The sequence below is a fragment of the Zonotrichia leucophrys genome, chromosome 24, assembly GCF_028769735.1.
Source record: "Zonotrichia leucophrys gambelii isolate GWCS_2022_RI chromosome 24, RI_Zleu_2.0, whole genome shotgun sequence".
Classification (NCBI taxonomy): domain Eukaryota; kingdom Metazoa; phylum Chordata; class Aves; order Passeriformes; family Passerellidae; genus Zonotrichia; species Zonotrichia leucophrys.
This window is the reverse complement of record NC_088193.1, coordinates 5,966,688-5,992,849: the sequence shown is the minus strand read 5'-3', so window position 1 is coordinate 5,992,849 and position 26,162 is coordinate 5,966,688. Positions and strand designations below refer to the sequence as shown.

Sequence of the window (26,162 nt, the reverse complement as noted above, 5' to 3'; positions counted from 1 at the left end):
AGCTTGGGGAAAAATCCTTTGTTTTTGCTTTAGCTCTCTTTTTTATCCATCCATCAATCTCTCGCAAGAAATAAACTTAATCTTATTTAATCTTGCATAGGAAAACCTCTGGGAATATAGAGGCATGCTGGCACTGATCACTGATTCTTAATATATCCTGCTTGTCCCTATGGATTATTGATAAACCCCTTAATTATATTCTCCCATGTATTTATCTATTAGTTCTTGTGAAATTACAAGCTTGTTTGTGTGTCTGAGGTTGTTTAAAATGCACGGTGGCTTCAAAAACAACATTGCTGTCTTGGTGTTGTAAATCTTATTATTCCCAGGAAAATCATGTGCCCAGGTAAAAGGAGGAGTTGTCCTGTGAGTGAGGTACCAAAAAATGGAGGGAAAATCAAGTTATACAGAAATATTCCATGAGTTAAGAGTTAAAATGTGGGGAATCCTTTAATTTCATCCCAGTTTTGGCACAAGCGTTGTTGGGTTTGGACAGACGGCTGTCTGTGGGGATGGTCCCTGCGTGGCTTTTAAGGCCGCATTGCTTGATGCTGAATTTTCTTCTCACTCCTTGAAACTTACTGCTGGAGAGGTGTAGGAAAATATTAATATCTTAAATATCTCCTAAAAAATCCAAAATTTTAATGAGTGATTTGCTTTGCCCATCATGGCCAGATCCAAGGGTGGTGCCTGAGCCAGAGGGATGAAGGGCTGGTGGGTACCACTGGGACAATTTGGAGAAACACTCAGCCTAAAATAATCCTAAATTGTGTTTAGGGATTTCTCTGCAGCATCTTTGAACTCCTGAGACCCTCCTGTAATTTGGAAGGGACATTGCACCCCTCCAACCTGCTCCAATTTCCTTCAGGCTGAGCCAAGTGCTTAAGCCAAGCTCAGCCTCAAGGAAATGTCCTAAACCCCTGTCTTGTTTTGAACATCCATTTTTGAATAATTTACTCGGTTTTTTTGCTCTTTTGCATCTTGCAGAGAATCCCATCACAGTTTTTCTTAGAGAAATCCGACACGAGCAATAATACAATCTTGGAAAGAGAATTGAATTATTTATGGAGGAGCAGTGAAATGATGGAGACTAAACCTCTATATTTTATGTAATTTGTTTTCTCCTGAAGCCTGTTATGTAAAAATGTAAATATTGCTGGTTATGTGTGTCGCTGCTCTTGCCAAATGTTTAATATTTTATCAAACCTGCTCCCAGCACTCGTCTCTTTTGGAAAGGACCCGTCCATGTCCTCTGGAATAAGTTCCAGTGAGTTTGTGGCAATTATAGATTTACAACACTGCAAAAAAATCTCCCTGAGGTGCCCATGCTCCAGTCTGGGGCATGGAAATGGCACAACCCTCAGAATTTGGGGGAATTTTTAGGAGAGGGTTTAATTTCAGGGAGGATTTCCAGCAATCTGGATTGAGATTGGGATGGGAAAAGGCGTCTGAAGGTTTTCCTGGTTTTGGGGTCTGGACATCCCTTCCAGGGCGGGAAAAATGAGCTGGTACCCAAACTCTCCTCAGTAGGGATGCAGCCCTGGAGATCTGGAGGCTCAGGGTTTGTGAGATGAGATCTGACCAAAAAAACCACTCAGCAATGACCTGTTGCAGCAGAAAAATGCCTTTTTTTCTTTTTTTTTTTCCTCCCGGGGAAAAGAACTACGAGTTCGAGTGTGAGAGAATTTTAATTTATCACCAAAAAAATTCCAACAAGCTCCCACGGCTGGGTGATGAAGTGGCCAATCCAAATGGGAAATGTATTTTTTTAACCAGGCATAATAATTGATGATAATTAACCTCTGGAAAAAACTCTCCAGGGAAGGAGCAGCTTTTTGCCTTTGTGAAGGAAAAATCTGGGCCTGGATACTTTCCCTGGAGTTTTAAAGTGAGATTCCAAAACCAGTGGAGGAATTGCTTTGGCAATTGGGGAAGATAAATGAGGGGTGCCCAAGGAGTGAATGTGGGATATTCAAGGATCAAATATGGGATGTTCAAGGATCAAATGTGAGATATTCATGGATCAGATGTGGGAAATTAAAGGATCAAATGTGGGATATTCAAGGATCAAATGTGGGAAATTCAAGGATCAAATATGGGATGTTCAAGGACCAAATTTGGGACATTCAAGGATCGAAGGTGGGAAATGCAAGGATCAGATGTGGGAAATTAAAGGATCAAATGTGGGATATTCAAGGATCAAATATGGGATGTTCAAAGATCAAATTTGGGACATTCAAGGACCAAATGTGGGATGTTCAAGGACCAAAAGTGGGATATTCAAGGATCAAATATGGGATGTTCAAGGACCAAATATGGGACGTTCAAGGACCAAATTTGGGACATTCAAGGATCGAAGGTGGGAAATGCAAGGATCAGATGTGGGAAATTCAAGGATCAAATATGGGATGTTCAAGGACCAAAAGTGGGATATTCAAGGATCAAATATGGGATGTTCAAGGACCAAATGTGGGATCCTTGAGGAATGGATTTGGGATGCTTGAGGAAAGAATGTGAGGAGCTCATTGCTGCTGGCTTCAGAAGAAAGATCCCTGCACCAAGAGAACCCTAAAATTTTGAGCTCTTGGATATTTTTGGCAATGATGTAGTTTAAATACGCCCCACATGTGCCTGCTCTTTTACATCCCTGTTTTCCAAGATGAGACGTGAGGAAGATGAGATGCCAAGTGTGGATGATCCAGTGGTCCTTTGATATCACAGTGATGGCTTTTCCATCTGCCTCCCCTCCTCTCTTCCTTTCCACTTCTCCAGCTTCTGCAAAACCCAAAATATTTTCTGTCTGGCATCCCCAGCTGGTTGAAACAACCGGCGACAGCTTTATGGCTCCTCATCTTTGCTCGCTTCTGTGGAATAGTAATAAGGGAGGGGAAAAACGTCCTGCTGGCTGATTTACAAGGCAAGAAATTCCTATAAATCATTCCAACATCTCCCAAGGACTGGGGGGATGCTCTGAGTTCCTGCTGGCTTTCTCAGTGATGCAATGCAGTGATTTTTTTTTTTTTTATTTCTTTTTGGAGGGGAGTGGGTGAGATTCATCCCAACCAGGCACAGCATCTCTCTGTGATTTTATTGATGGATTCCAAGTGGGAGCCATCTATTTTCCCTTGCTCTTCATTGGCCAGCCCAAAGGACATCAGTGTGTGGTTAGAGCCTGCTCCCAAGTAGGAAGTACAAACAGTGGAGAAAATATTTTCTGGATGGATTTATTTTTGGGATAAACTAGAAGGAGAGATTTAGGAATGTTGATTATTTTCAAGAGGTCATTTGTTCTGGAAAACTGTAGAAAAAAATTAAATTGTTTTGGGTTCCTGGCCTTAAATTTAATTTGTTTGCCCACCTTTCCCCTTGCATCCCTGACCCCATGGCCATCCCTTACACACCATTTAGTGCCCCTGGCTGGCATCCCCCTGTAAGTCTTTGGAGCCAGTTTTAACTTATTTCTTATCCCATTAACCTATTCCAAAGAAATTCTGGGGCTCTTTGGAGTGACTCTGACGCCCCACCTGAAATCTTTAGGAAATGGGTAAAAATTCAGCAGCTCTCGTTAAATCCATTCTTGATGGCATTTTTCATTAGAAGGGAAGGGGATGGAAAATTGGGAGAAAAAAAAACTATGGCCAGACTGATCCAGAAAAATCAGTCCCTGTGGCTTTTGCAATAAAATGAGGGAAAATTTGGCTGTGGGATCCAGTGCTCCCAATGATTCCAGGGAAATCTCATCTTCAGGTCTTTGGGAGAGAGATGGGAAGCTGATGTCTCATGCAGCCAAAAATTGGGGTTGAGGTTGCTCAGATAGGAGCCCCCCCAAAGGAACAGTAATTAACAGATATTTCCAAAATAAGAGTGTTTTGCCTGGGGGATAACCCAGGAGGGGTTTGGGGTGGGATTTCACTGGGTACCCTGAATGTCAGAGTTGTGCTGGGGAGTGGGCGGGTTTGGTACCCCCATGGGGGGGTTTGATGGAGGGGGGACTCCGGGAGTGGGAGTTGGGGTCACCAAGGCCGCCAAGGCTGGCTCTGAATCTGGGGTGGCAAAAGCATTCTGGGGGAAGGAGCGTGGAGATATGGAAGGGAGAAGATGCTGTGGAGGGGTAATATGTGTGTGGGGGAATATGTGTTGGGGGGCAATATGTGGGGGGGTGCGGGGCAATATATTTGGGAGATGAACCGGGGGAGGGAGGGATGCTGCTGGGGAGGCAGGTGTGGTGCAGGTGATCAGGCAGAGGGCAGCAGCGGCAGGGCTGGCCGGGGGAGGCTCCGAGCGCTGTCCCGGGTACACCCGGGGGGTTCGGGGGGTCCGGGATGGGGGGGCGGCTCCGTTTGGGGCGGGGGGCGCAGCAGCGCCGGCCGGCAGGGGGCGCTAAGGGGAGCGCGGAGGGGGCGTGGCTATGGGCGTGGCCAAGCGGCGGGGAGGGCTCGTAGGGGGCGTGGCTCGGCGTGGGGGGCGTGTCGCTGCGGGCGGTGGGCGGGGCCTGTCGGCGGCGGCGCGGCGGGGCCGGGCGGGCGGGCGGGCGGCGAGCGGCGGCCGCGCTGTCAGGCCGGTGTCGGTGTGATGAAGATTGGCGGGCAGGTAGGGCTGTCACTCACGGCGGGGCCGCCGCGCGGGGGCGGGCGGAGCCGCGGAGCCCGGCGGACAAAGCGGCGCGGGCGGCGGGGCACGTGCGGCGGCGGCGGCGGGGACACCCCCCACCCCCCATCCCCTCCGGTGTGGGAAGTAACTTGCCGTTCCCGCCGCCTCTCCGGCCGTGCGGGGCCGGGGCAGCGCGGCTGTCCGTGCCCGGTGTCCGGTTCCCCCTGCGGGCTGCCCTCCGGCCGCGCCGCTGCGGTTCTCCGCCGTGCCCCCCTCGGCCGGGCGCGGTGCTTCTGGGGGCACGCAGCGATCGGGGCGGGCTGCACCCCCCGCTCCCCATCCCCCGGCCGGCTGCGGCCATCCGGGGGGGTCCGGTGCCTGCGGGTCGCGCACCCCCAGCCCGAAGGTTGCGGCACCCCCATACAAGTTGCAGCCGCCGCTCGCAGAGCCGGGAGGCTGGCGGGGCTTTTCGGGGGGCCGTACCCCATGGCCGCTGCAGCCTCCTCCCGCCTGCCGTGCTTGCGGCGGGGCTGCGACCCCCGGGCGGCTGCAGAGCCCCCTCGCCTCCCCTTTCAGCGCCCCCCCCGGGGGTCGCAGCCCCAGCCGTGAGCGTGGCCGGCCGCGGAGCTGCGAGCGCGGGGAGCGCTCCCGGCGGGGCTGCCCCGGCCCTCGGGCCGCTCGCTGAGCGCTCCCCGGGGGCTGCAGCCCCCCGGCCCCTTGCGAACCTCATCACCTCAGCCCTCTCCCGGGGATGCCAGCTCCCCTCAGCTGGCCACGACCCCCGGCGACGGCTGGAGCCCCCCTCAACTGGTCACGGAGCCCTCTCAGAGGGCTGGAGCCCCCCAGCTGGTCACGACCCCTGGGTAGGGCTGGAGCCCCCTCAGCCGGTCACGGCTCCCCTGAGGAGGGCTGGAGCCCCCTCAGCTGGCCCCGGGGATGCCAGCCCCCCTCAGCTGGTCACGACCCCCGTGGAGGGCTGGAGCTCCCTTAGTTGGTCACGGCTCCCGGGAGGGCTGGAGCCCCCCATAGCTGGTCACGACCCCTGGGTAGGGCTGGAGCCCCCTCGGCCGGTCACGACCCCCGAGAAGGGCTCACAGCCCCCTCAGCTGGTCACGACCCCCGGGGAGGGCTGGAGCCCCCCAGCTGGTCACGGAGCCCTCTCAGAGGGCTGGAGCCCCCTCAGCTGGCCCCGGGGATGCCAGCCCCCCTCAGCTGGTCACGACCCCCGGGAGGGCTGGAGCCCCCGGCCCGGGGCGTTCGGTGCCCGGGAAGTTGCCCCGATCACGGTGCCTGGGGGGCTGCAGCGGGCGGTGCTGGGGGCGTTTCGTTTATTTTATCTGCGGCATCCCGGCCGTGCAAAGCACCCGGTGAGCTCGGGGTGCCCCCCGGGACAGCGCTGGGCCGGGGGACAGCGGTGCCGCCCCGCGGGGCCTCCCTCGGAGCGTGGCCCTGGCAGCAATGCCGCATCCCGCCGGCTCTCCGGGCACAAACCCCCCGTGCCCCCCGACATCCCCCGGGGCCGCCCCAATTCCCCCAGGGCGCCCCCTTCCCCCTGGAACCCTCCGCGGGACCCCTTGGCAGCTCCCCCCCATCCCACAGCGTTGGATGAATACTCCAGAAATCCCTTTTAGTGGCTCTGCAGCAATGCAGGGAGGGCTTCTACATCATAATAACCATAATAATAATAATAATAATTATGATTTGAAATTTATCCTGCAATTTTTTTGTTGCATTTCCGTCTGCGGGAGGGTGGCTCCGCCGGTGGCATTGTGCAACTCGGGGAAGTTTTGCTGAGCTTTTGGGGGTATCCCTTCTCTTCATCCCAGCCCTCGCCAGGTGTCCAAGCTCAACTTGGGCTCGGGCTCTTTGTTTGGGCTCTTCCCGGTTTTTCTCGCTCCCAAGGATCTTTTTTCCCACTATCTCGCCGCCCACCGGGTAACGGGAAACCCTAAACCCGGCAGGATATTTTCAAACTCCCAGCCGGGGAGATTAGATGGAGGAAAGGGGGGGGATGGATTATTTTTGGCTGGGATGCGGGACAGCTGTCTGCCGGGGAGAAGCAGAAAATAGAAGAGGAAATGGCTTAATTTGGCTTTTTTCAACTTATTTGGCTTTTAAATCCTGCAAGGTTTCGGGGTTGGAGTGGGGGAAAGCAGAGTGTGGCTCAGAGGACGTGGATTTGATGAAACTTTTGGACATCGTGCCTCCAAAACTGCTGACTCGGTGTGGCTGGCATCATCCCCGTGTGGAAAACTTTGGGAAAAAAAAACCCCAAAACCTTTGGGGTCTGATATTTGGGGGGTTTTTTCCAACCTCATGTGGATGGGGAGAGGGATTTGTGTGAATGAATTGGATTTTGGGAGATTTGGGTGAAAAAGCAGCGCCTTGTTTGGGTTTAAGCTATATGGAGCAGGCGGATGATGGGATCAGGATTCCCCCTTATTTTTTTGTTTTTTTCCCCTCCTCCCTCCTGTTTTATTTAACTCCCTGCACTGAGATTCCTTCGTTAGGAGCAAAAGTTAATTGCTTGAGGCTAATTACAGGAGAGGTTAATAGGGGAGCTGGCAGTGTCAGGAAGGGAAGGAGATGCTCTGTTCCTTAGCATCCCAAAATTGGCTTTTTTAGGGCATTTTGCAGCCCTTGCCCCCCAAAGCCAGCCCATAAAACCCCTTCACTTTAACCTGAGATCTTGATAATATTAGATATTTATTTATAAATAACATGAAACACTCCCTGATATCATGGGGTGAGGGAAAAAACGAGGGAGAAAAGTGATGCTGAGTTTATCCACTGGAACATATTCCATTTTCCCTCCATCGTTTTTGGGAGGGGAAAATAAAGGAAATATCATTTTTTATGGAAATTTCCCTTACTTTTAGGAAATTTCTTTTTTAAGAAGTTATGCCTTTTTAAGGCAAAATTTGTTTTTTTAAAGTGGTTTTTTTAAGGAAGTCACCTTTTTTTAAGGAAATCTCACATTTTCTCTTTAAGATTTTTTTAATTTTTTTAAAGGAAATCTCATCTTTTGGATTAAATACATGAAGTTATGTTGGGAGCAGAGTGTTTTACCCCTCTGGCACATCAGGAACAACTCTTGTTCCAATTCAAGGATAAAACAAGACCCTCATGGGGCAGCTTTGGATTTTGGCTTTTCCGGGGAACTTCGGAATTTTTTGTATTTTTTCCAAGCTGATGGACATCACCTGTAAATTTAGTGATAACAGGGTTTTTTTATCCTCCCACAAAACTTAAATATTGGTTTGGTCCTGCTGGGAAGAGCATCCTTCATCCATCCATCCTCATCCTCAGGGGTGCAGGACTGCACCTCTGGTACCATCATCATCCCGGTTGGGTTTGTGGGATGGATTCTTGGGATTTTTCCTGAAATCATGGAGAAAATGACCCTGGGGTGCTGGGACAGCCCAAGTTTGATGGGATTTTGTGGGAGCTGCTGTGGCTTTGGAGGGATCAGTGAAGTGAGGAAAGGGGATGGGATGGGATAATGGGATGGGATGGGATGGGATGGATGGATGGGATGGGATGGATGGATGGGATGGATGGATGGGATGGGATGGGATGGATGGATGGGATGGATGGGATGGATGGGATGGGATGGGATGGATGGGATGGGATGGGATCCATGCGATGGGCTGGGGTAGGATGGGGTGGGATGGGATCTATGGGATGGGATGGGATCAATGGGATCCATGGGATGGATGAGATGGGATGGGATGGATGGGATCCATGGGATGGGATGGATGAGATGGGTTGGGATGGGATGGGATGGGATGGGATGGGATGGGATGGGATGGGATGGGATGGGATCCATGGGATCCATGGGATCCATGGGATGGGATGGGATGGATGGGATGGGATGGATGGGATGGGATGGGATGGGATGGGATGGGATGGATGGGATGGGATGGGATGGGATGGGATGGGATGGGATGGGATGGGAAGGGATGGGAAGGGATGGGATGGGATGGGATGGGATAATGGGATGGGATAGGATGGGAAGGGTGCAAGGAGCACAGCCCACACTTCCTAAAGCCAGGAGGAAACTTTGGCCACTCTGAGGGATAAAGGGAGATTTGGCATCTGCAGCCAAAGCCAGATCAAGCCCCAGGATCATCTTGCTTTAGGTGCTGCATCCTGTCCCCTCTTATTCCCCACCCTCACCTCACTGCAGCGCGTGGAAATCTGATTTTTTGGGGTGCTAGTGGGATAATTTACCGGACCCAGACAATTCCCAGTTCCATTTACCATCCCATGCCCTGCCAAGTACTTGATTCCCAAACAATTTTTGCCCCCACCAAAGAGGGTGTTAACAAATGCCCTCTAATTAGCCCCAAAATCAATGAATTCCCGGCGTCATTAGGCAGATCATTAAGATGCCGGCTCCAGGGTGGGAATTAATACTCAATTAAATTGAAACTCGGTTTATCTGTGCCCTGGCAGGACTGGGGGTGCTGCAGGTGATGCCCATGGGCAAACCCTGATCCCTGGGGATGGGGCTGCCGGTGCCCAGCTGTGTTTGCAGCTGGATAAATCAGGAGGGGATTTGGCCTCAGTGCTTCCCAACTGCTTGATTCTATTTTGGTTTTTTGGCTTTTCCTCTTCCAAGCAGGAACACAAACCCGGGGTAGTCCCAGCTCTGGTTATTTGGTGTTTGTGAAATAGTTGAGTTGCAAAAAACCTTGAAATCCACCACTAAAGCACTTCCCAAAGCACCACGTCCACAGGTTTAAAGAATTGTTATTTACTTATTATTTTATTTTAATTTAATTTTAATTTATCTCCATTGGGTCCAGCTGTGAAATCCACCACTAAGCCACTTCCCAAAGCACCATGTCCACAATTTTTAAGAATTATTTACTTATGATTATTTTATTTTAATTTCACTTTAATTTCATCTTTTTTATTTTCTTTTTATGATTTCATCTTATTTAATCTTTTTTGTTTTGTTTTCTTTTTATTAGTTCCTCTTCTTTAATTTTTTGGTTTGCGTTCTTTTTATTTTAGATTAACTGGTTTAGTTAATAAGCACCTGGTGAGCTTGGGGTGCTTATTATTGTTTTATTTTATTATTGTTTTATTTTATTATTGTTTTATTTTATTATTGTTTTACTTTATTTTTATTTTATTATTGTTTTATTTTATTATTGTTTTATTTTATTATTGTTTTACTTTATTATTGTTTTATTTTATTATTGTTTTACTTTATTATTGTTTTATTTTGTTATTGTTTTATTTTATTATTGTTTTACTTTATTATTGTTTTATTTTATTATAATTTTATTTTATTTTTGATTTATTTTATTATTGTTTTTTTATTATTGTTTTACTTTATTATTGTTTTATTATTGTTTTACTTTATTATTGTTTTATTTTATTATTGTTTTCTTTTATCGTATGGTTTTGTTTCATTATTGTTTTGTTATGGTTTATTATTATTTATCATTGGTTATTGTTTATATTATTTATTATTGGTTTATTATTTATTATTGTTTATATTATTTATTACTGGTTTATTATTTATTATTGTTTATTATTGCTCAGTTTTTGGTATTGTTTTATTTTTGATCTGAATTTTTTTTTTAACTTTTATTTCATTTTTTTCTGCTTTATCGCTCTTTGATTTTTTTTTTTACCTTGACTTTCATTTTCCAGGCCTTCTCAGCATCCTGTCCCATACAAAATAAAAACCCAAATATCCAGCCACAAACCCTCAGGTTTAGATTTGCACCCCAAAAAATCAGATTATTTTGCTGCAGGTGGAGTCAGAGAGAGTGAAACCCAACTTGTTTCTAGGGGGGAAAAACAAAAATTCCCTCCTGATGTTCAACCCGGAGCTTTTGGCTTTACAAGGTGTTACAAAAACGATGAAAAATGTTATTATTGAACACGGAATTTTTGGCCAGGTTTTCCCTGGATTTCTGGGGCCCTGCCAGCAATCGCAGAAAGCCAATTAAAAATAATCCCAATTTTGGCCCGGCCTTGGGAAGCTTCTGTTTCATTTCTTGCCCTGTTTTTGGTTTGTTTGCCCCTGAGCTCCCTCAGCCTTGGATCAGAGCTTGCACCCCTTGGAAATTTGGCCATCTCAGGAAAAAAACCAAAACTGATTTTATTTTCCTTTTCCCCAGATTTTTCTCCTTTTTCCTCTTTTCTCCTTTTCCCCCTTTATTTTTTTACTATTTTCCTTTGTCTTCTTTTTTTCCCTTCTTTTCTTTTTTCCCCTTTTCTCTTTGTCGCTGTTTCCCCTCTTGTTTTCTCTTTATTTCTTTTTTTCCACCTTTTAAAATATTTTCCTCTCTCTTGTTTTATTGTTCTTGTTTCCTTTCCCCTTGTTTTATTTTTCCCTTGATTATCCTGATTTTCCTTCTTTACCTTTTACCTTTCCTTCTTTACCTTAACCTTAAACCTTTTAAAAATCTTTTCCCCTTTTTGCTTTGCTTTCCTTTCTTTTTTTTTTTTCCCCCTAAAAAAAAGTGGAATATTTAATTTTTTTTCCCTTTCCCCCTCTGTATTTCTCACTCCTATTTTTTCCATTATCTGCCCTTTTAAATTTTCTATTTTGGGTTTTCTTCTTCTTTTTTTCTTTTTTAACTTCTATTTTTTTTTCCTTTACTATTTTGCCATTTTTCCTCTTTTTTTCCTCCTTTTCCCCCCTCAATTTTGGCAGCAAACCCAACATTTTCCATCCCACCCTCTCTGATACTCCCTCAATACCACCAGCAAGGCAAAACTTGGCCAAATAATGAAAAAAAAATCCGAATATTGAATTTTAGCAGATTCCTTTCCATCACCAGATCAGCAGTGTGTCACTCCCAGGATTTTTTGGTGGAGGACATTTTTAATGGACATTTTTAATGCTCCTGAGCAATAAATTTAAAAGGGAATTTATTGTTGCAAGCTGCTGATTGCTCCAGCCCTGTTGCAGAGCTGGGAGCCTGGATGGAGATTTTGGGGCTATCCCAGATAAAAAAGTCTTTTCCTGCTTGAATTTCATCTTTTCCCCAGCTTGATTTTCCTCCTTTTCCTCCTTGATTTTCCCTGCTTGATTTTCCTCCTTTTCCCTGTTTGATTTTTGCTGCTTGATTTTTCTCCTTTTCTTCCTTGATTTTCCTCCTTTTCCTGCTTGCTTTTCCTCCTTTTCCCTGCTTGATTTCCTCCTTTCCCTTGCTTGATTTTCCTCCTTTTTTTGCTTGATTTTCCTCCTTTTCCTCTTTGATTTCCTCATTTTCCTGCTTGATTTTTCTCCTTTTCCTACTTGCTTCTCCTCTTTTCCCCTGCTTGATTTCCCTCCTTTTTTTGCTTGCTTTTCCTCCTTTTCCCTTCTTGATTTTCCTCCTTTCCCTGCTTTATTTTCCTCCTTTTCTTCCTTGATTTTCCTCCTTTCCCTTGCTTGATTTTCCTCCTTTTTTTGCTTGATTTTCCTCCTTTTCTCTTCTTGTTTTTCCTCCTTTCCCCTCCTTGATTTCCTCCTTTTCCCTACTTGATTTTCCTCCTTTTTCCTGCTTCATTTTTCTCCTTTTCCCTGCCTTCCTTCTTTCCCTTTTTTTGCCTATTTTCCATTCTTTTTTCCCTGCTTGCTTTTCCTCCTTTTTTGCTTGATTTTCCCATTTTCCTTCTTGTTTTCCTCCTTTTCCTTTCTTTGTTTTTCCTTTTCTTACTTATGTTCCTTTTCCTGCTTATTTTCTGCTTGATTTTCCTCCTTTTCCGCTCGATTCTCTTTCCTTCTTCATTCTCCTTTTCCGCTTCATTTTCTCCTTTACCTCTGCTTTCTTTTCCCTGCTTGATTTTCCTTCTTTTCCTGATTGATTTTCTCCATTTCCTGCTTTTTTTTCTTGCTTGATTTTCCTCCTTTTCCTTGATATCTGATTTTCCTCCTTTTCCTTCTTGATTTTCCTCTTTTCCTGCTTTTTTTCCTTGATTGATTTTTCCTTCCTTTTCCCTACTTGCTTTTCCTCCTTTCCCTGCTTGATTTTCCTTCTTTTTCCTGCTTGATTTTTGCTCCATTTCCTCCTTTGATTTTCCTTCTTTTTTTGCTTGATTTTCATCCTTTTCCCTGCTTGCTTTTCCTCCTTTTCTTGTTTGATTTTCCACATTTTCCTGCTTGGTTTTCCTCCTTTCCCCTGCTTGATTTTCCTCCTTTTCCTGCTTGATTTTCCTCCTTTTTGCTTGATTTTCCTCCTTTCCCTTGCTTGATTTTCCTCCTTTTTTTGCTTGATTTTCCTTCTTTTCCCTGCTTGCTTTTCCTCCTTTTCCTGCTTGATTTTCCTGCTTGATTTTCCTCCTTTTCCTCCTTGATTTTCCTCCTTTTCCTGCTTCATTTTCCTCTTTTCCCCCCTATTTTCTATTTTTTCCCCCCAATTTCCACAATCTTCCTGCTGCCTCTTTCCAAAGGGAGGCTCCTGGTGAGTGAGCCCTCTCCAGGTCTTGTATTTTATTATTCCCTTCATCAGCTCATAGTAAATAATTGTAAATAATTGTAAATAATTGTAAATAATTGGCTCAGGCTTGGTGGGTGGAGGTCTCCCCATCCCATGTTCTCCATCCCACCTCTCACCCAATTTCGATAAAATTATTCAAAAAAACCCCCCAAAAATCTGAATTCTGAGGAGCTGAACTTTGCTGAAGGAGTTTAAAAAAAAAAAAGAAATAAAAAAGAAATAAATCCTTATTATTTTTGATCTCAATCCCAAGAAAATGCCATTTCTATAAAATGCCTGCAAAGGTCTTTTAATGCATTTATGGGCAGAAATTGGTTTCTTTATATCTTGCTGCCAGATCCAAGGTCTTGTAACTCCTGCAATTAATTAATTGCTTTAAACCAAAAAAATAATGAAGTGGGTAAAGAACAAACTTAACTCTCATAAAAAGCCATCAATAAAAAAAACAATAATCCATACTCAATAACCAATAAAAAGTAAATCATTAGAGATAATAATATGAATTAAATACGAAATAAATAAAAGGGTTATTTTCCTGTGAGGGATGGGATTTTCAGATTGAGATTTTTGTTTAGATTCCCTCTCCAACCTCAGGGATGCTGCTGTGCCAGTTTTAGGAATGCCAGGGCAATTTTCAATAAAATAAATGCCAATAGACAATAAATGCAATTTTAGTGACGCTCCTTCCGTTTTGGTGCAACCTCAGGGATGCTCCTTTACCTTCAGTGACGCTGATCTAATTTTCAATTTCTGCTGAAATTTAAATTTAAATTTTAGGGATCCTGCTGCAATTTTAGGGGGTGCAGGTGCATTTTTAGGGATGCTGCTGCAATTTGAAGGATGCTGGTGTGAGTTTGGTGATGCTGGTCCAGCTTTGGGGGTACCTGCTGCAGTTTTAGGGATCCTGATGTGAGTTTAGGGCTGCTGGTTCATTTTTAGGAATTCTGCAGCAATTTTAGGAATACTGGTGCATTTTTAGGGCTGCTGGTGTGAGTTTAGGGATGCTGATTCATTTTTAGGGATGCTGCTGCAATTTTCGGGATTCTGGTGCAGTTTCAGGGATCCTGGTGTGAGTTTAGTGGTTCATTTTTAGGAATTCTTGTTCATTTTAAGAGTTTAGGTGCAATTTTAGGGATCCTGGTGCAGTTTTAGGGGTGCTGGTGGGAGTTTAGTGATACTTTTTCAACTTTGGGGGCACTGATGCAGTTTTAGGGCTGCTGCTGTAATTTCAGGGCTGCTGGTGCATTTTTCGGGATCCTGATGTGAGTTTAGGGCTGCTGGTTCATTTTTAGGAATTCTGCAGCAATTTTAGGAATACTGGTGCATTTTTAGGGGTGCTGGTGTGAGTTAAGTGAGGCTGGTCCAACTTTAGGGGTACTGATGCATTTTTTAGGGATGTTGGTGCAATTTTGGGTCTGCCTGGTGCATTTTTAGGGCTGCTGGTGTGAGTTTAGGGATGCTGATTCATTTTTAGGGATGCTGCTGCAATTTTCGGGATTCTGCAGCAATTTTAGGGATTCTGGTGCAGTTTCAGGGATCCTGGTGTGAGTTTAGCCGTTCATTTTTAGGGATGCTTGTTCATTTTAAGAGTTCAGGTGCAATTTTAGGGATCCTGGTGCATTTTTAGTAATGCTGATCCAACTTTAGGGGTATTGGTGTTGTTTTAGGGATCCTGGTGTGAGTTTAGTGATGCTGGTCCAACTTTAGGGGTACTGATGCATTTTTAGGGCTGCTGGTGTGAGTTTAGGGATGCTGATTCATTTTTAGGGATTCTGCTGCATTTTTAGGGATTCTGGTGCATTTTTAGGGATTCTGATGCATTTTTAGGGATACTGATGCAGTTTTTAGGGATACTGATGCATTTTTAGGGATCCTGGTGCATTTTTAGGGATACTGATGCATTTTTAGGGATGCCTATTCACTTTTAGCATCTCTCATTCCATTTTAGCCATGCTGCTGCAATTTTGGGGGTGCTCATCCAAATTTGAGTTTGCCTGTGCAATTCCAGGGGTTCTGATGCGTTTTTACCCACATTTGTCCATTTTTAGTGATGCTCCTGGCTGTGACTCCCCCAGACCAGCAACTCTTATTTCCCATTTTCTCTATTTTCCCCCATACAAACCCGACCCCTTCAATCCCACTGCCCCAACCATCACTTTTTATCAAGTTTTTTTTTCACTCTTTTCAAGAATTTCAGTGTTTTCTCCTCAGACCAGGAGCTTTTCCTTCTTTCCGACATCACCCTAATCCCACCCTGCACCAACCCAAACCATTCCTCCTTGCCTGAACAGCCTCTGAAAGGTTTTATTTTGATTTTCCTCTTCTTTCCCTTTGGGATCTCAGGATCTGAGTCCTGAGGTGCTGAGCCACCGAGAGCACCCTTGGGGGCTCGGGAGTCCTGGAATGTTCCAGAAGTGTCTGGTGGCTGGACTTTGATCCTACACAGGAGACGACACCTGTATGAGGACAGGAGGGTTTCACCGGGGTGAATGGTGAAGGGATTGGTTAATTAGAGGGTGAGACACAGGGTTTAGGATTTCTGTACAGGGGGGTTTAGAGAAGTAAGATGGAGGAATTGGGGCGTGTCCTGTCCTTCTTCTTCTTCTTCTTCTTCTCCTCCATCTTCTGTGGTGATGGTGGCACTTTGGGATTGGCCATTACTAAAAGTGCACTGGGCAATAAGGGTGAAAGGTATTGGGGAAAAATGATAAATATTGTACACGTAACTTTGGGTATAAAGATAGGTGACTGTCCGGAGGGGAGGGAGTGTGCTCATGGCTGGCTGCTGAGCAGAGCTCTGTCGGGCCGAGAGAAAATCTTTTAGATAAACAATTAATAAACACCGAGACCGAGAAAAGAACTGAAGCCTCTTCTCGTCCTTTGATACGCGGCTGCCCCAAGGCCACCCCGGGCCTTTCCAGGCCCCTCAAACAGCCGAGAAAACCCGACATTTCCCTTTTAAATTTAACGCCCCAAACAGTGGAGCTGAAGGTGCTGGTGAGAATATTTATGCTAAAACCACGAAATAAAGCGATTTAGTGGCGTCTTTAAGAGCTGAGTGCCTGGTGAGGGGCCAAGGTTATCTCAAGGTAGAGAATCAGGGGGGTTCTTTCATTCATTCCTGCAGGGATTGCTGGTAAATCTGATGTACATGTGGTGTAAACCTGGTGTAAATTCTGGTGAATCTGGTGTAAATCTGGTGTAAATTCGGGTAAATTTGGTGTAAATCTGGTGTAAATCTGGTGAATCTGGTGTGAATTCTGGGAAATTGGGTGTAAAATCGTGTAAATGTGGTGTAAAATCTGGTGCAAATTCTAGTAGATCTGGTGTAAATCTGGTGTAAATCTGGTAAATCTGGGGTAAATTCAGGTAAATTTGGTGTAAATTCTGGTAAATCTGGTGTAATTCTGGTGAATCTGATGTACATGTGGTGTAAACCTGGCGTAAATTCTGGTGAATCTGGTGTGAATTCTGGGAAGTCTGGTGTAAATTCTGGTGAATCTGGTGCAAATTCTAGTAAATCTGGTGTAAATCTGGTAAATTTGGTGTAAATTCTGATAAATTTGGTGTAATTCTGGTGTAAATTCTGGTAAATCTGATGTACATGTGGTGTAAATCTGGTGTGAATTCTGGGAAATCGGGTGTAAAATCGTGTAAATGTGGTGTAAAATCTGGTGAATCTGGTGCAAATTCTAGTAAATCTGGTGTAAATCTGGTGTAAATCTGGTGTAAATTCAGGTAAATTTGGTGTAAATCTGGTGTAAATGCTCCTAAATTTGGTGTAAATCTGGTGTAAATTCTGGTAAATCTGGTGTGAATTCTGGGAAATCTGGTGTAAATTTTGGGAAATCTGGTGTGAAATCTGGTGAATCTGGTGCAACTTCTAGTAAATCTGGTGTAAATTTGGTGTAAATTCTGGTAAATTTGGTGTAAATCTGGTGTAAATTCTGGTGAATCTGTTGTAAATTCTGGGAAATCGGGTGTAAAATCGTGTAAATGTGGTGTAAAATCTGGCAAATCTGGTGCAAATTCTAGTAAATCTGGTGTAAATCTAGTGTAAATTCAGGTAAATTTGGTGTAAATCTGGTAAATCTGGTGTAAATGCTCCTAAATTTGGTGTAAATCTGGTGTAAATTTGGGTAAATTTGGTGTAAATCTAGTGTAAATTCTGGTGAATCTGGTGCAAATTCTAGTAAATCTGGTATAAATCTGGTAAATCTGGTGTAAATCTGGTGTAAATCAGATGTAAAATCTGGTGTGAATTCTGGTGAATCTGGTGTAAATTCTGGGAAATCTGGTGTAAAATCTCCTAAATTTGGTGTAAATGTAGTGTAAAATCTGGCAAATCTGGTGCAAATTCTAGTAAATCTGGTGTAAATCTGGTAAATCTGATGTACATGCGGTGTAAATCTGGTGTAAATTCTGGTGAATCTGGTGTGAATCTGGGGTAAATTCTGGTGAATCAGGTGTAAAATCTGGTGTAAATTCTGATAAATCAGGTGTAAAATTTGGGGTAAATTCTGGTAAATTTGGTGTAATTCTGGTGTAAATTCTGGTGTAAATTCTGGTAATTCTGGTGTAAATCTGGGCAGTGATGGGGTAAATCCTCACTGCAATATGGAATTTAATTCCCTTAGCAGGATTTTCATCCCCAGCTGCTCCACACCCCAGTGCTGCCCTGGGGAATGCTCAGTGATAAACTGGGAATGCTCAAGGATTGGGAAGTGGCTGAATTGGTGCTCCAGCCTCTTCTGGTAAAATCTGGTAAATCTGGTGTAAATCTGGTGTGAATTCTGGGAAATCTGGTGTAAAATCTGGTGGTAAATCTGGTGTGAAATCTGGTGTGGGATCTGGTAAATCTGGTGTAAATTCTGGTGTAAATCTGGTGTGAAATCTGGTAAATTTGATGTAAATCTGGTGTAAATCTGGGCAGTGATGGGGTAAATCCCAGCTACAAGGTGGGATTTGATTCCCTTAGCAGGATTGCCATCCCCAGCTGCTCCACACCCCAGTGCTGCCCTGGGGAATGCTCAGTGATAAACTGGGAATGCTCAAGGATTGGGAAGTGGCTGAATTGGTGCTCCAGCCTCTTCTGGTAAAATCTGGTAAATCTGATAAATTTAAATTCTGGTGTAAATCTGGTGTAAATTCTGAGAAATCTGAGGTACAATCTGGTCAATCTGATATAAATTCTGGTAAAATCTGGCTGCCCAATCCCTGCAGCCCCCTGGGCTGGGCAGACAGAATCCCCCCTTTGTTCCCTGCTGCTGCTGGAATGCCCAACAAGCCCCTCTTTGTGCAGGTTTATGAATGGCAGGGGCTGAGGGCAGTGGGGATGAGCACAGAGGCTGGAAATTCCTGCTGGGGGGCTCTGGGGGGCTGCCAGCCCAGCAGCTAATTAATCCCAATTAATTGACTCCGACTAAACCCGATTGATTGATTGATTTATGCTCAGAAGCCAAAGGTTGATTGGCTTCTAATAGAAAATTATCAATGGATCCATTTGGGAGGGAAAGGCAGGAGTTGGTTGGCTCCTAATAAAAATTTATTGGCTGATTTGAGGTGGAGAATTGTGGGTTGATTGTTTTATGGTGGGAAATTTGTTTGATTCGTAATAGGAAAATAGCGGGTTGATTAATAGGAGAAAAATATGCGTTGATCTATACTAGGAAATTATTGATGGATTTATAATAGGAATATATGGAAAGGAAAGGATTTTGTAATAGAAAGTAAAGGATCAGGTTGTGAGAGAAAATTATTGATTTATAATAAAAATAGTGGTTGATTTAAAGCAGGAAAATATCATTTAAGTGATTGATAAGAGGGAATTATTAAGCAGGAGAGCAGTGTGAGCGCTGGGCAGTTGTGGGGGAGGAAAATCTCGTCCCCCAATACAAAGTGCAGCTGGTGATCAACCTGTTCATGAATCCCTGAAGGGAAAGAACTTTTCTGATGCAAAATAATAAAATAAATAATTAATATAAATAAATAAATATAAATATAAATAATATAAATAATAAATAATAAATAAAATAAATAAAATAAATAAATAATAAAATAAAATAAAGTGGTGATTTCCAGGGAAAAATCCCACTTAGATACACGTGCACACCCCCCTGGTGCTCCTCCTGCCAGTGCCTGAGTGCTTCAGCTCGGTGGATTCTCAGTTTCCTGCAAAATTCCTTGTCCCTGTGCTGGTTTTTGGTTACAACCTGAATTTCAAACTGTACATTTCATTTGCAAGCGGGGAAGGGGAATAACAGGGTAAAGCTGCAGCAGTGGAGTCTGAAAGAAATGTGAAACTTGTGTGAGCTGCCAGAAGTGATGTTGATCTTCCACAGGAGATGGAGATGATTTTTCCAGATGATAAATGAAAGTTTTCAATGAAGAGATTGGGATATGTTAGTGAACTTTTATTAGGTATAATATAATATAATATAATATAATATAATATAATATAATATAATATAATATAATATAATAATCTATCATATTATTACTATACAGTATACAACATACGATATACAATATACGATATATAATATATGACATATATACATTTTATTATATATTATATATTATATATTATATATTATATATTATATATTATATATTATATATTATATATTATATAGTATATAGTATATAGTATATAGTATACATAATACATAATACATAATACATAATACATAATATATATAATATATAATGCATAATGCATAATGCATAATGCATAATACATAATACATAATACATAATACATAATACATAATATATAATATATATAATATATAAATATATTTTTATATATACTTACATACTATATATTTTATATATTAATATATAATATATACAATATACAGTAAATATAATATAATATAATATAATATAATATAATATAATATAATATAATATAATATAATATAATATAATATAATATAATATAATATAATATAATATAATATAATATAATATAATATAATATAATATAATATAATATAATATAATATAATATAATATAATATAATATATGTATATATAACATATGTTCTATATACACAGTATATAATAGTGTATGTACTATATGTTTAATATTATATATATTATATATTTATAGATAATGTGTTTTATATATTCTGTATATAACATATATAATGTATATAACATTAATAATAATAATAATAATAATAAATACAAACAATACAATTAATAGAAATATTTTAATATAAAGTTCTTTTAATGTACAATAAAATTAAGCAGTGACATGGCTGCAGGAATGGGGATAATCCTAAATCTGAGATTTTTAGCCTCAAACAGCAAAAATTCCCATTCAACTCATTGCACAGTAAGGGAAAAAAATCAGTGAATCACAATTTTCTCCCAAATTATTTTGCTGTTTTAGCATATGGAGCATCACATCTTTTTGCTGCTCTGGGTAAGGAACCCTGAGCATGTCACTGGCAGGGACCAAGGGCAAAGTTCCTATTTATTTATTTTTAATGTGCATGGGAAAACTCCCCAAATACAATATAAACATCCACCAAATCCCTCTGTGATCCCAGCTCTGGATCTCAGCTGCATCTTTGTGTCCACTCTACCATTAATTAACGAGATTTCCAAATATTTGCTGAAACCCGAAGTGCTTTTTGCCCCTGGTGTGCATTTATTCTCCTTGCTAGAAATAAAATCAGGCAAATCCTTAACACCAGTTTGGGCGCTGCTATTCCATTTAACATTTCTCTTTCCATTCCCTTTAAGACGGGGTGCAGTCCCCGTTTATTTTAGGGATGCTGGGTGCGTGTCACATGAAACTGAGGGGAATTGTTGGTGAAATGATATCCCCAATCCCAAAATAGCTGCGTGCCCGCAGTCCCCGCTGGATCTGCAACCTGAGCCCCGGAGCCTCGGGGCACGGCCGGGCCAGCGCCATCCCGCCGTTATTGACATCAGCTCGCTCCTCCTGCTGCTCCCAGCCCATCGGAGCTGCTCGTGCCTGCAGCCCTGCTTTAGCTTTCCACGTGAGCAGCTGGAATCCTTGTGGGGAAAGTCTGGGAGTTGAGTAAATCTGTACTGGGTGCCTGATCTGCTCCCTGTGTGTAGGGAGCTGGAGCATCCCTGCTCCAGTCTGGGATAATCCTGTATCCTTTCTCACAGGGAGCTGGAGCATCCCTGGTCCAGCCTGGGATAATCCTGTATCCTTTGTCACAGAGAGCTGGAGCATCCCTGCTCCAGCCAGGGTGATCCCTGATCCCTGTATCCTTGCTCTCTGTGTGCACAGGGAGCTGGAGCATCCCTGAGCATCCCTGGTCCAGCCTGGGACAATCCTGTATCCTTTCTCACAGGGAGCTGGAGCATCTCTGGTCCAGTCTGGGATGATCCTGTATCCTTGCTCACTGTGTTTACACGGAGCTGGAGCATCTCTGAGCATCCCTAGTCCAGCCAGAGTGCTCACAGGGAGCTGGAGTATCCCTGGCCCAGCCTGGGATGATCCTGTATCCTTGATCATTTTATGCACAGGGAGCTGGAGCATCCTTGAGCATCCCTGGTCCAGCCCAGGATGATCCCTGATCCCTGTATCGTTGTTCACAGAGAGCTGGAGCATCCCTGGTATGATCCTCTATTCCTGCTTGGTGCTCCAAGCTCAGGGAGCTGGGGCATCCCTGAGCATCCCTGCTCCAGCCTTGGGTGGTGCCTGTATCCTTGCTCATTGTATTCCTGAGAATCTCTGGTTTGGCCTGGAATGGTCCCTGTATCCTTGCTCACAGGGAGTTGGAGCATCCCTGCTCCAGCCCAGGATGATCCCTGATCCCTGTATCCCTGTGCACAGGCAGCTGGAGCGTCTGTGGTCCAGCCTTATCCCTGTATCCTTGCCCACTGTGTGCTCAGGGAGCTGGAGAATCCCTGAGCAGCTCTGGTCCAGCCAGGGATAATCCTGTATCCTTTCTCACAGGGAGCTGGAGCATCCTTGCTGCAGCCTTGGATGATCCGTGATTTCTGTATCCTTGCTTGGTGCCCTAAGCACAGGGAGCTGGAGCATCCCTGGTCCAGCCTAGATGATCCCTGTATCCTTGTTCACAGGGAGCTGGAGCATCCCTGCTCCAGTCTGGGGTGATCCTTTATCCTTGCCCCAAGCACAGGGAACTGGAGTATCCCTGACCATCCCTGGTCCAGCCTGGGATAATTCTGTATCCTGGCATCCCTGCTCCAGCCCAGGATAATCCCTGATCCCTGTATCCTTGCTCACAGGGAGCTGAAGCATCCTTGAGCATCCCTGGTCCAGCCTGAGATGAGCCTGTATCCTTCCTCACAGGGAGCTGGAGCATCCTTGGTCCAGTCTGTGACAATCCCTGGATCTTTGCTTGGTGCCCCAAGCACAGGGAGCTGGAGCATCCTTGAGCATCCCTGGTCCAGCCAGGGATAATCCTGTATCCTTTCTCACAGGGAGCTGGAGCATCCCAGGATAATCCCTGATCCCTGTATCCTTTCTTACAGGGAGCTGGAGCATCCTTGAGCATCCCTGGTCCAGCCAGGGATAATCCTGTATCCTTTCTCACAGGGAGCTGGAGCATCCCTGGTCCAGTCTGGGATAATTCTGTATCCTGGCTCACAAGGAGCTGGAGCATCCCAGGATAATCCCTGATCCCTGTATCCTTTCTTACAGGGGGCTGGAGCATCCTTGAGCATCCCTGGTCCAGCCTGAGATGATCTTTGGCAGGATTTTGGATCTTTGTATCCTTGCTCACAGGGAGCTGGAGCATCCCTGCTCCAGTCTGTGACAATCCCTGGATCTTTGCTTGGTGCCCCAAGCACAGGGAGCTGGAGCATCCCTGAGCATCCCTGCTCCAGCCCAGGATGATCCTGTATCCCTGCTCCACCCTGGAATAATCCATCATTCCCATCCTCCCCAGCCCTCCTCAACTGTAGGAATATTTATAAAGAAATTTATCCCCCTGGGCATTTTCAGGAAAAAAAAAATTGGGGATTTTTCCCATAGCCTCCAGTGGGGTTTGGGGGGGTTGGAGGGATCCCAGCCAGGAGCTGGGAGTGGGGCCTGCCTGGGGGATGCTGACAGAGCAGCTGGACTCTCACTCCCAGTGTGATTTGGGGCATTAATGAAAACCACTGGGTTTTACTGGGATTTTACTGGATTCTTTTTGGCTCCTGGGCAGGGCACTTTGATTGGAAAATGAAGATAATTTGAATTTTTCCAAGTGTTTGTGATCCCCCTCACATCTGTATTTGCACAACTTCACAGAAGTATTCCACATCCACTTCTAATCCCAGTTTTCCTAGAATGAAGAGCTTTGCTCCTACCCAAATTTATGGGCTAAAGTTTGTTGTGGTTTTTATTTTTTTTTTTTTTGTCTTTTTATTTGGTTTGGTTTTTGTTTTCTTAGTCCAAAGGGAAAGTTTGGGATGAGCCTTATCTCCATCCCTTTAAGAACAGGGATATTTGTGCACTGGATTTTTGTTCCAGGGCAAGCAAAAATCACAAAAGAATTAAATTTCTGCTGGGAGGAAGCAGGGCTGGGGAAAAAGTTGGATGGGAGAGAGAGTGAAAATAAGGATTGGGAATCCCTGGGTGATGTCTTGTCCTACAGCAGCATCCCTGTCTTGCTGGGTTAGAGGTTTGAGTGGGGTTTTTTCTGCTTTGTGGTGGGAAAATAGTTTTCCTTTCTCTATGGGAGATAAAATTGGTTAAAAAAAGGAAGTAAAGAAGGAAAAGTGGTAATGAAAAATGAAAAATTGGGGGAAAAGAAAAATAAAAGTAAAAAGAAAAAAGAAATTAGGTAAAAAAAAATAAAAGAGCAAAAGTGGGAGAAAAGGGAAACAGTAAAAAGGAAAGGGAAAATGAAAAAAAATGGTTAATTAGAAGCAATAAAGCAAAATGGAAAAAAAGAAAAATGGATTAAAAGGAAAAGGGAAAACGGGGGAAAATAATAGAAAAAGGAAATAAAAAGGAAAAGGAAAATTGGTAAAAGAAAATTAAATTGGAAAAAGCAAAATAGAAAAATGTTAGAAGAGAAAATTGGAAAAAAGCAAAAGGAAAAAAGGAAAATTGGGAAAAAAAATAAATTGAAAGGAGATAAAAGGCAGCTCTCCCCATTGCCTCCATCTCTGCCCTGTCCCTCAGCGTTGTCCCCCGGCCCTGAGGATGCTCCTGCTGCTCTTTGTGTCCCCTCCCACCCTGGGTGACCTCGGGGCATCCCCCCCCCCCCCCGGCCTTCCGGGCCCGGCCGAGTTCCCAAGCTGGGATTAAGTGGACATGATTTCTTCCCACAGCCCATTAATTTTGCTTTATTGCTGGCCTGATGGCCATTACCCTTTTTTTTTTCCCCCGCCAGCTCCTTCCCCCATTAGGTTTGTACAATTAGCAAAATAGGAGCCATTAATGCGGCCTGGGGGCTGCAGATGGGATTTGGGGATGCTCTGAGGGCAGTGAGGCGTCCCAGGAGCTGCCCCGTGCCCTGCAGGGATGGGCATCACCTGCTCCTGGCAGGATTTTGGGATCTAAGGCTGTTCCTGTACCTCAGGGATGGATGTAGCCATGTCCTAAACCAGCTCCTGGTAGGATTTTGGGATCTAAAGTTGTTCCTGAAGGTGAGGGATGGATAGGGCCATGTCCTAAATCAGCTCCTGCCAGGATTTTCGGATGCAGAACTGTTTCTGTACCTCAGGGATGGATGAGGCCACGTCCTGAACCCACTCCTGGCAGGATTTTGGGATGTAGCTGAGCTGAGGGATTGATGCAGCCACATCCTGAACCCGTTCCTAGCAGGATTTTGGGATCTAAAGCCATTCCTGTAGCTGTGGGATGGATAGGGCCATGTCCTAAACCAGCTCCTGGCAGGATTTTGGGATGTAGCTGAGCTGAGGGATGGATGCAGCCACATCCTGAACCTGCTCCTGGCAGGATTTTGGGATGCAGAACCGTTTCTGTACCTCAGGGATGGATGAGGCCTGTCCTGAAGCCATTCCTGTCAGGATTTTGTGATGTAGCTGAGCTGAGGGATGGATGCAGCCACATCCTGAACCCATTTCTGGGAGGATTTTGGGATGCTGAGCCATTCCTGTACCTCAGGGATGGATGTAGCCACGTCCTGAGCCTGCTCCTGTCAGGATTTTGGGATCTAAAGTTGTTCCTGAAGGTGAGGGATGGATAGGGCCATGTCCTAAACCAGCTCCTGGCAGGATTTTGGGATGCAGAACCGTTTCTGTACCTCAGGGATGGATGAGGCCACGTCCTGAACCCACTCCTGGCAGGATTTTGGGATGTAGCTGAGCTGAGGGTGAATGCAGTCGCGTCCTGAACCCGTTTCTAGCAGGATTTTGGGATCTAAAGCCATTCCTGTAGCTGTGGGATGGATAGGGCCATGTCCTAAACCAGCTCCTGTCAGGATTTTGGGATGTAGCTGAGCTGAGGGATGGATGCAGCCACATCCTGAACCTGCTCCTGGCAGGATTTTGGGATGCAGAACCGTTTCTGTACCTCAGGGATGGATGAGGCCACGTCCTGAAGCCATTCCTGGCAGGATTTTGGGATGTAGATGAGCTGAGGGTGAATGCAGCCACATCCTGAACCCATTTCTGGGAGGATTTTGGGATGCTGAGCCATTCCTGTACCTCAGGGATGGATGTAGCCACGTCCTGAGCCTTATCCTGGCAGAATTTTGGGATCTAAAGTTGTTCCTGAAGGTGAGGGATGGATAGGGCCATGTCCTAAATCAGTTCCTGGCAGGATTTTGGGATGCAGAACCGTTTCTGTACCTCAGGGATGGATGAGGCCACGTCCTGAACCCACTCCTGGCAGGATTTTGGGATGTAGCTGAGCTGAGGGTGAATGCAGTCGCGTCCTGAACCCGTTCCTAGTAGGATTTTGGGATCTAAAGCTATTCCTGTAGCTGTAGGATGGATAGGGCCATGTCTTGAACCCGTTCCCAGCAGGATTTTGGGATCTAAAGCCATTCCTGTACCTCAGGGATGGATGAGGCCATGTCCTAAAGTAGCTCCTGGCAGGATTTTGGGATGTAGCTGAGCTGAGGGACGGATGCAGCCACGTCCTGAATCTGCTCCTGGCAGGATTTTGGGATCTGAAGCCATTCCTGTAGGTGAGGGATG

The 26,162-nt window shown here is 44.7% G+C and overlaps 1 protein-coding gene across 2 annotated transcripts in view; it reads left to right on the top strand.

Moving 5' to 3' along the window:
• The first annotated feature begins 4,520 nt into the window (after nt 1-4,520).
• Nucleotides 4,521-26,162, top strand: part of PKNOX2 (PBX/knotted 1 homeobox 2) — a 110,801-nt gene continuing 89,159 nt past the window's right edge. The window contains exon 1 of one of the 2 annotated variants that reach the window (XM_064732119.1): nt 4,521-4,590. The gene's annotated coding sequence lies outside the window, so the exon portion shown is untranslated. The remainder of the gene's footprint in view (nt 4,591-26,162) is intronic. The other variant, XM_064732121.1, reaches the window with a different exon arrangement.